This window comes from Engraulis encrasicolus, chromosome 2 (genome assembly GCF_034702125.1).
Source record: "Engraulis encrasicolus isolate BLACKSEA-1 chromosome 2, IST_EnEncr_1.0, whole genome shotgun sequence".
NCBI lineage: Eukaryota > Metazoa > Chordata > Actinopteri > Clupeiformes > Engraulidae > Engraulis > Engraulis encrasicolus.
In genome coordinates this window covers 49148304-49158303 of record NC_085858.1, presented here as the reverse complement: position 1 = coordinate 49158303, position 10000 = coordinate 49148304, and the positions used below count along the sequence as shown (strand labels likewise).

The 10000-nt window shown below is 47.5% G+C and overlaps 1 protein-coding gene across 4 annotated transcripts in view; it reads right to left on the bottom strand.

Moving 5' to 3' along the window:
• The window catches only part of rhbdf1a (rhomboid 5 homolog 1a (Drosophila)), a 103306-nt gene that overhangs the window by 92095 nt on the left and 1211 nt on the right, over positions 1–10000 (bottom strand). The window lies entirely within an intron of this gene.

The window sequence follows — 10000 nt, the reverse complement described above, 5'->3', positions numbered from 1 at the left end:
AGATTAGGTCTGGGGAGTTGCCTATTGTAAATTCCATATGGGGCCGGAATACTTGGCTATTATGACACACTGTCCTGCTCTCTGATTGGGCAGAGAAACTGTAAAGGTCGGAATGCTTGGCCATTATGACACAGATCCCATGATCTTGTACGTTATGAGTCATCCTCGCCATACTGTCTTTCAGATCGAAACGATTGTGTAGAACTAAAGGCAGTATGGGAGTTCCCAGGCTAGTCCCGCACCCTTGTGGGCCCCTATTTTCAGAAATGTAAAAATATATAAATATATTTTTTTACATTTCTGAAAATAGGGGCCCACAAGGGTGTGGGGCCAACTGTGAATCAGGTCTGCGCCGCTAATTATGAAGGGGGCCCCTTTAAGCCAAAAGTGCCCGGGCCCTATTTCTCCCCCAGTCCAGAGCGAGTCTGCACCTCTCCACCTCTGTGCTGCAGGGGAGCTGAGCTCAAGTGAGTCTTAGAGTGGGGCTGTACTGTACATTGTGCATTCACAGCCAGTGAGAAGCCTTCCATTAATTGATTTCTCTGTCTCTAATTTTCTGTCGCATCGCACGCCATCCATCCGTCCGTCCACGCCTCTGTTGGCGCTGGAGAAAACCTCCTGGCATCCCCCGTTCGTTCGTTCGTCTGCCATTCCCTTCTCCATTTTCAAGGCTGTGATTGGCAAAGGCCAAGAAAGACGCAGTAAATTTTGCTGTGTCAAATCAACACATCTTCTAGACTGTATCATACTCTGTACGTGTTGAATTAACACACATTTTTTTTTACTGTTGAGGAAAATATAGAGAGCGCCGCGCATTGTGTTACAGAGTCATTATGCACATTTTCAGGTTGGAAAATTATGAATTCCTCAATGATGAGGAAAAATGACATGTAGCCTACGCCAATTACCACTGCAGACAGAGCTGCAAGACCAGGCTGAACATCACGTCACGTCAGGCCGCTCCTGAGCAGGGTGTGCAATCAGTGGCGGAACACTTGCACACAGGACCATGGGCAAGACACTGATGGGGCCCCACATACATACGGCCTGCCATGGTCACAATAGGGAGCCCCAAGACCAATACAGGAGGGCCCTGGGACCAGGGACCAGGGGTAAATGCCCTGCTTGCCCCTCCCTATAGCACCGCCCCTGCGTGCGATCCACCTGATACCCAGCCCGCTTTACTTGACATCATCTGCTCCTGGCTGGCTCGCCACAATGCCAAGCGGTGAGTAATGAGGAATGAAGGGGGAAAGTTGGCAGCAGATGGCGGCCCAGTGAGGCAACTACGGGCAAGAGCTATTATACTGGGGCACACACCACTTGACGAGCGCTGGGCAGAGTAGAACGGAACACACACACACACACACACACACACACGCACGCACGCACACACACACACACACACACACACACACACACACACACACACACACACACACACACACACACACACACACACACACACACACACACACACACACACACACACACACACACACACACACACACACACACACACACACACACACACACACACACACACACACACACACACACAAAAGGAGGCACACAAGTATAACACATACAGACACACATACACAGACGCATACACACATTGCCAAAGCCACAATGGATATTACTGTGCGTGTAATTTGTTTTATTTTATTAAAGGATCTCGCTAGTCTTCAAATGAGTAAGAGGCTAGTAATTTATGCATCGTTATTGTCATGTCAAATACTCACAGTATTTCAATAAACATCCTTGTATTCTCTATATTCTTATGTATAGATGACACTATGTCGGCTTAATGTTTATTGATTAAACCCTCCAGTCAGAGACCTACAATAAGATTATTGAAATATGAGCTCAACAGCCAATCAAATTAAAGCGCTCCTGCTCTTGAATCCATTTTGTTTATTGGTTTGGATGGACACTGCAGGGCTTGAGGAGGCTTGCAGCACTGCTGAAATGAAAGATGAAGCATCATCAACAATCAGCATCGCATCCAAACTCAAGGGTCCTGCCAGGTTCCCATTCCACATTAATATGCTGCTTAAACAGTGGAAATGTGTTGTGTCTCTGTACTGTACACATAAACACTAAGTAAAGCAATAGCATCTGTGTCATATTGAGTAGGCCTTATACACTGAACTCAAACTGGAACTCAAACTAACAATGCCTGCCAGGTTCCCATTACACATTACACCTTGTGACATCCTGTGTTTTTAAAACTGTAGTTTGCTTAAACAATGTAAGAGTAGTATTTTCCTCTGTACACAAGCAAAAGCAGATCTGTGTGAACTGAGTAATACACTCAATTATAAACATGAACTCAAGCTAAACATGTCTCCGAACATTACACATTAATATGTTGTTCACTTAAACAATGGAAGAGTAAGATGTGTCTTTCTCTGTACGGTACTGTACACAACAACACTGTAAGCAAAAGCAAAAGCATGTGTACTGTGTAAATGGAGTAATACACTCATCAGCCTGACCTGGCAAGAATCCCGTTGACAGTTATTATTAGTCATCCAAGGACCCACCTACTCTCAGGGGGTCAGGGAAGGCCAAGTCATAGACAGGCCCGAAAACACGACCCACCCTCCCTCCCTCCCTCCCATCCTTGCACTGGGAAATGTCTCTAGACAAAGCATAAGCAAGACACGGCGCTGGAGACATAGAGCAGTGTTTCCCAATCAGGGTTACGTGTACCACTAGGGGTACGCGAGCATACTGTAGGGGGTACGTGAAAAGTGTGGACTACGGAGCATAGTGACATTGGGTTGGAGTAAAAGATAGTGAGGGGGGGGGTACTCATGGTATGGCAAAAAGGCTTAGGGGGTACGCAGGACTAAAAAGGTTGGGAAACACTGACATAGAGGGTGGACGAGGTGGTGTTAGGTAAGGGGAGTGGAGTGGAGTGGAATGCAGCCCAGGCAGCCCAGATCGGGGGGCTGTTACAGCCGACATCAGACTTGGATACCTATTACATTGTATGTAGTGTGTGGGGCGCTGCAATGAACAGAGGCCTGGCGGCCGAACTATTGCCCAGGTAGCCTCTGTGTCCACAGTGGAATACACATGAAGACGGTGGCCTCCTTCTCTTCTTCGCCAAGCCCTCGCTCGCTCGCTCGCAGCAGTGTGTCTGCTCTGCCAAAGATAGGTGTGATAAAGGCAGGCAGGATGCCACGTTTAGAATCGCACACTCATCCCCTGCAGGGCTGCATTGCACAGAACAACGGCTGATAGGACAGGTGCTCTTTGTTTGCACCGCATTCTCTTTGGTGATTATTATTATTGTATAAAAAGGAGACAATCCACACACTTCATGTCTATTTTTGTGCAAAGAAGCTTTACTAGGCTTGCAAGCTTTCGGTCCTTAGGTCTAAGGTCTAAGGACCGAAAGCTTGCAAGAAATTTCTACTGAATCCTGCACCTTCTAAACAGATGAGCGGTGGCCTATCACAACTTTAGTGATTGTTATTATTAAAATGAAGCAGCTTCACTCAGAGCCGAAAGCTTTCAGGAGTCATACTGCATTCCCGATGCAATGCCTGAGGGCAAGAGTCATACTGCATTCACACACAATGCAATGCCTGCTGAGGGTGATGTATTTTTGAGGGATGGCAGAGCGATGACTTGAGCTGCTGCATTTGCAACTTTCATTAAAGCTGTGGGTGTTAGGTCACAGCCTTTTTCTCTGAGTCTAAAAACAATGGGGAATATTAGGCAGCTAGTGCAGTGCTAGTTCAAAAATAACTTGTAACAGTCAGTGTTGCCAGATTCATTGGGCTACTTGGGATAAGCGTCGGCGGGTGAAAACGGGAAAAATTGGCCATTTGGCGTTTTTTTTTCAGCCGTTTCGGGCCCATAGAAGTCAATGTAATTTGTTGAATTTGGGCGGAATTTAGCGCATTTTGGTGGTTTTTGAGAACCTTTTGGGCGGAATTTGATCAGACACATCTGGCAACACTGGTAACAGTACTCTTTGAACAATAGTCACGCTGCAGTAGAAAAAGCTCGGAGAGCATGCTGGCCAACACATTGTGGGGTGTGCCAGTGGTTTCACAGCTCTGATCTACAGGCTATGACCACACGGGTATTCTTTCTCTAGCTAGCTAGCAGGTGTCTGAAGGCTCGGGGTCGACTTGAGGTGTGAATAACACCAGAGTAATACCATATATCTTTCCGGCCTTTACAGCTATAGACACACATGACATGAGAGAGAAAAACCAAAAGCCCCACAGGCAGCTGTATAAGGCTATAGGAGTATAGTCATCAGCAGACTTCCCCTCACACACTCTCTGCACAAAGGTCAAAGTACAAAATGGCCTTCCGGAATGAAACAACCACCGTAACTCCCTCCCTCCTTCATTTCCTCCCCTCCTCCCCTGCCCACTTTCATTTGGTGCCGCAATCCCAACCTCAACACACACACACACAGAAAAACACACCGTCACCTTCCATTAATCTTGATGCTTTGGAGGAGGACAATCATAACACAGTAAAAACTTGCGGTGTTAATTGAACACGGACGAATTTGATTTACCTTCTACTGCATATATTTGGTCCCATAGCACTCTGTAATGCCTCTTTTCCACTGCCGGTTTTCTGGTAGGCCTACAGGTCGACACAGCGCGCCTTGGCTGCCACTTTCTGCTTTACTATTGAGCTGTGTCGTGCCTATTCGAAAAGCAAAAAGTGGCAGCCAAGTCGCGCTATGTCGAGCTGTAGGCCTACCTGAAAACCGGCAGTGGAAAAGAGGCATACAGTTTTTTTTAGGGCTTTTATGCCTTTATATGATAGGACAGTCAAAGATGGTGACAGGAAGCGAATGGGACAGAGAGACAGGGGAGGATGTGGAGAGAGGGGGGGGCACTCCTGGCTGTGGAGAGAGGGAGGGGGCAGGGTTGTCCAGGAATCTCAGGACACATCCACAAACAGGTTAGGCAGATTCACAAACTGATTGCTTCCTCCAACACACACACACACACGCACGTACACGCACGCACCTACAAGCACGCATGCACGTACACACACACACACACAGTCTCTCTCTCTCTTTCTTTCTCTCTCTCTCTCTTACACACACACACACATGTACACACACACGCGCACACACCCGGTGCATACACAAACTTGGAGCCTCATCGCACACAGTTGGAGGACTTGAAAGAGACCTCGGTCGTTACATCACATCTGCATGCTCCTCTCCCCTGTCAGGCTCCATAGTATGCTGTCAGTAGAGGTAGCTGGCACAGGAGCACAGGGGAGGAGAGGGGAGGAGAGAAGAGGAGAGGAGAGGAGAGGAGAGGAGAGGAGGAGAGAAGAGGAGAGGAGAGGAGAGGAAAGGAGAGGAAAGGAGAGGAGAGGAGAGGAGAGAGGAGAGGAGAGGAGAGAGGAGAGAGGAGAAGAGAGGAGAGGGGAGGAGAGGAGAGGAGGAGAGGAGAGGAGAGGAGAGGAGAGGGAGGAGAGAGGAGAGAGAGAGAGGAGAGGAGAGGAGAGGAGAGGGGAGGAGAGGAGAGGAGAGGAGAGGGGAGGAGAGGAGAGGAGAGGAGTGGAGAGGAGAGGAGAGGAGATAAGAGGAGGAGAAGGAGAGGAGAGGAGAGGAGAGGAGAGGAGGAAAGGAGAGGAGAGGAGAGGAGAGGAGAGGAGAGAAGGAAAGGAAAGGAGAGGAGAGGAGAGGAGAGGGGAGTAGAGGAGAGGAGAGGAGAGGAGAGGAGAGGAGAGGAGAGGAGAGGAGAGGAGAGAAGGAAAGGAGAGGAAGCCAGCACAGGAGAAGAGAAGAGAAGAGAAGAGGAGAGAAGAGAAGAGAAGAGGAGAGGAGAGGAGAGGAGAGGAGAGAAGGGGGGACAGGAGAGGAGAGAAGGAGAGGAGAGGAGAGAAGGGGAGGAGAGGAGAGGAGCGGAGAAGATAGGAGAGGAGAGAAGGAGAGGAGAGGAGAGCAGAGAAGGGGGGAGAGGAGAGCAGAGGAGAGGAGAGGAGAGGAGAGGAGAGAAGGAAAGGAGAGGATGCCAGCACAGGAGAAGAGAAGAGAAGAGAAGAGAAGAGAAGAGAAGAGAAGAGAAGAGAAGAGAAGAGAAGACAAGACAAGACAAGAGAAGACAAGAGGAGACAAGAGGAGAGAAGAGGAGAGAAGAGAAGAGAAGAGAAGAGAAGAGAAGAGAAGAGTTGAAGAGAAGTTAAGAGAAGAGCCACTCCAACACTCCACTGCTTCCTCGGCACCTGTGCAATGACGGGCATTTTTGCAGGTGTGTAACTGCGTGCGTGCGTACGCACGTGCATGTCGTGCGTGTGTGTGTGCGTGCATGCAATGCATGCATGGTAGAAGAGAACAAACAGGTCATTTGCTGCGTTTCATTTTCTTTCAACAGTCACCACAACAATGCTGTACACGTACAAGGCCTTGTGAATGTGACCTGGACTCGAAGGCATTTACAGTACTCGTTAAAAAACGAAACATGTCATTTGTACAGTAGATGAATGGGTGGATGAGCACTTTGTCTTTGGTGGTACATTGGTGGTGGTGCTTGTTAAACTTTTCCATTGGAGGGGCCACTACAAATTTTATGAAGTCTTCCAAGGGCCGTACTATGAGCACAAACCAGGATTTCCCCCCTACACTTTAGGCCTAGTATATGTAAGGTCACTTGTACAACAGACCCCATCTTCCCAAGAAAATGAATATAACTTAAATACTATACTGCAAATGTAACTTCTTTACCATTTTTTTTATATTTTATGTGAAACTGCACAATATTAAAATGACATCAATGACAAATAAGATGGCCTCAGGGTCCGTAAACGTCCCCCAAACCATACCACAGGTTCCCCATATGAGGTACTCCACACCAATTTCAAAATGTTTGTCTTTGGTGGTGGTGGTGGTGGTGGTTGTGGTTGTTATATGAGGTACTCCTCCACACACCAATTTCAACACCAAGACGTTTCTGTATAAAAAGAAGACAATCCGCACACTTCAGGTCTATTTTTGTGCAAAGAAGCTGCCTGATGAAGGTCTAAGGACCGAAAGCTTGCAAGTTAAGTAAAGCTTCTTTGCACAAAAATAGACCTAAAGTGTGCGGATTGTCTTCTTTTTATACAGAAATTTCTACTGAATCCTGCACCTTCTAAACAGCTGAGCGGTGGCCTATCCCAACTTAAACACTAAGACGTTTAACATGTAACCCATCCATCTCAATATAAACGTTCAGGTAAGCTTACAGGTATTGCATGCCTTGGGGGAGGGTTGAGGGTGAAAGGGTTCGAAAGTCGAGGAAACAAACGAGAGGCGAAAGGTGAAACGTTGCTGTTGGGCCCCACAGATCATCCAGAGCCAGGAGCAAGGGAAGATCTGCTTTAGTCATCAGAACCCCCCCCCCCACACACACACACACCCCGATGGCACCCGAGGTCCCTGGGGGGGTCAATGCTGCAAGTGCTGTCAACCGTTTGTCATGAACGGTGGGAACATTCTATGTCTACTACCTACGGTACACACGAGCTCTATCTCCCTGCCCAGGAAGAACAACAATGTTCCTGTCTTCACAAAAAACCTGGTCATACAGGTTGGTTAGCATACTGAAAAGGTAGAGGGGGAAAGAACAAACGAATGAACGTGAGCTCTATTCTCTCCGCTGACGTTAGTCGGCTGGGCCCAGCTTTGATAAGTGAGATCAGCTGAAGAGATAAGACTGGCAGGGTTGCCAGATGAGGCTGATGATTTCCAGCCCAAAAAATGCTCAAAACCCGTCTAAAAGCACAAAGTCCTGCCCAATTTTATTGATTTCTATGGCAAAAATTAGGCGGGTTTTCTGCTAAATGCCATTTCTACCCGCACACAGCCATCCTAAGCAGCCCAATTGGGCGGGAAACAGCCCGACCTGGCAACACTGACTACTGGTCTGCGGTGGTCATAAAGCTCACCAGATGCTGTAGCAAAGATTTTTGTAACACTTTACTTGACGCAGGCATCATACATATGACATAACCGTGTCTTAACAGTGTCATAATGCAGTCATGCATGTGTGTAACAAACATTATGTCCATGTCATTAACATGTTTTGACTTTAAGTGACGTGCGGTTATGGTAAAGACAGACCTCACAATGTCAACTTTTCATGACCATAAAACGCTTATATAACATTGAAATTGTTTTTAAGACTCATTCATGACTGTGTCATGACACTGTTATGACACTATTATAACACTGGCATCAAGTTAAGTGTTACAAAGATTTTCAACATAACCAAGAGAGCGTACAATGCGTCACCAATGCAACAAAGTGGGATGAAGTCCAAGTCTCTTAAATGGGTTTGACCTTCCCATTGACCTTCATTCATTCTGAACCCTTACTACTCTTAATCTAAATCATTTTAAAGGGGCATGGCGCCCCCATAGGATTTCATCTTAAAACCTTAACTTACATCATATTGATTCCCGAAGGAAATTATTATAAACTTAGTATGAACCGTCTCTTCCTGAACAGTCATCTCTAGCTCTTTCACTATGACCCTGCAATCATTTCATCTATTGATGCGTATTACATGTCGATTTCACTAGGTCTGTTCTTCCCTTACTCTCTAAGCTCTGTTCAGCAGTAATAGCTTTAGCTTACCATGTTTCCAATATCAACAGAAGCCAAGGCCTTTCCAAACAGCACAGTGATTGAGGAATGAGGATAGATACACAATTGTGTGCTTTCTTGGGGGCAACCGAGAATGGCTCTCTCTGGAGAGGTGAAGGCACTCGGCACACATGGAAGTGTTTTAACTGAAGGCCTCACCCACATGTACTGCAGCAACCCATCAGCCTGGGAGGCCGCGAGAAGAGAGAAAGAGAGAAGAGAGCTTGGCCCAAATTGGCTTTTATAGAAACCACAAGCTAAGGGGAACACAGAGGTTTCATCACCGAGCGATTCCAGGAACTGCTGCTTGTTTTTTTCCCCCTTCTAACCAACCCCAATCCCATCCCATCCCATCCTCTCAACCCCCCGTACGGCACAGAAGATGCATCATCGGATCACTGGAAGGGAATGGAATGCTCAATAAAAAAGAACACTCCGGCATTCCAGTGCTCTGTGCCATGATGTTGAGTGTGACTCAGGACCTGTGGACGCTGACATGGTTTCTAATGGTTCCTTCCTCACCAGCTTAAAAGGCATAAAGGCATAAGGCATAAAGGCTGTGTGAAGTGTCTAGGTCAATATACAAACACAAATATATTACAGAAGTTGACACTCTTGGCCAGCCATTCAGCCATCCAGTCAGCCAGACAAACAAGCAGACGGAATGACAGACATATACAGCACCATGAGTCATGCAGGCATGACTGGAGAGACTAGAGCTCACTCTCGCTCTCGCTCGACCCCTGTAACACCCAGGCAGCATAACAGCTCGGCCTGGCCTGGATAGTCCACCTGCTCCCCTCCGAGTCGCACCAGCTCTGGAGCTCTCCATGTTTTGCCAAACATTCTCTCTCTCTCTCTCTCTCTCTCTCTCTCTCTCTCTCTCTCTCTCTCTCTCTCTCTCTCTCTGTTTGCAATCGTTCTCACCCTCCCTCGTGAAATAGATAAACTCTACCATCCAGCTGGCACAACTACAGCTGGGTGACGAGTGGTGTGTGGACTGCATGCGGACTGTCTACCAGTCGTCATACCTCTAGCAGCTTTATCTGTGCCTGACATCAGCCTAGTAGCTGATCTGCCCTCGTGAGATAATATTTCAGACGGGGAGGTGTGTGCCAAATCACGGCCCGGGGCGCGAGACTCCCGTCGTAAATTAACACGGAGAACTGTTAAGTAAATCAACTCGCAATTCTGCCTCACCACCACCACCAATTCAGATGGGCATATCGATACACGAGATTTGCCAAGCCTGGTAATAAACAGCGTGACACGGGCTACGGTATTACCAATGTTATTTTCAAGTTCAAACCACTGGATGGGGGGCACCTGTGCTGCAAGACTGCCGGCCCACAAAGTACCCTATGCTGC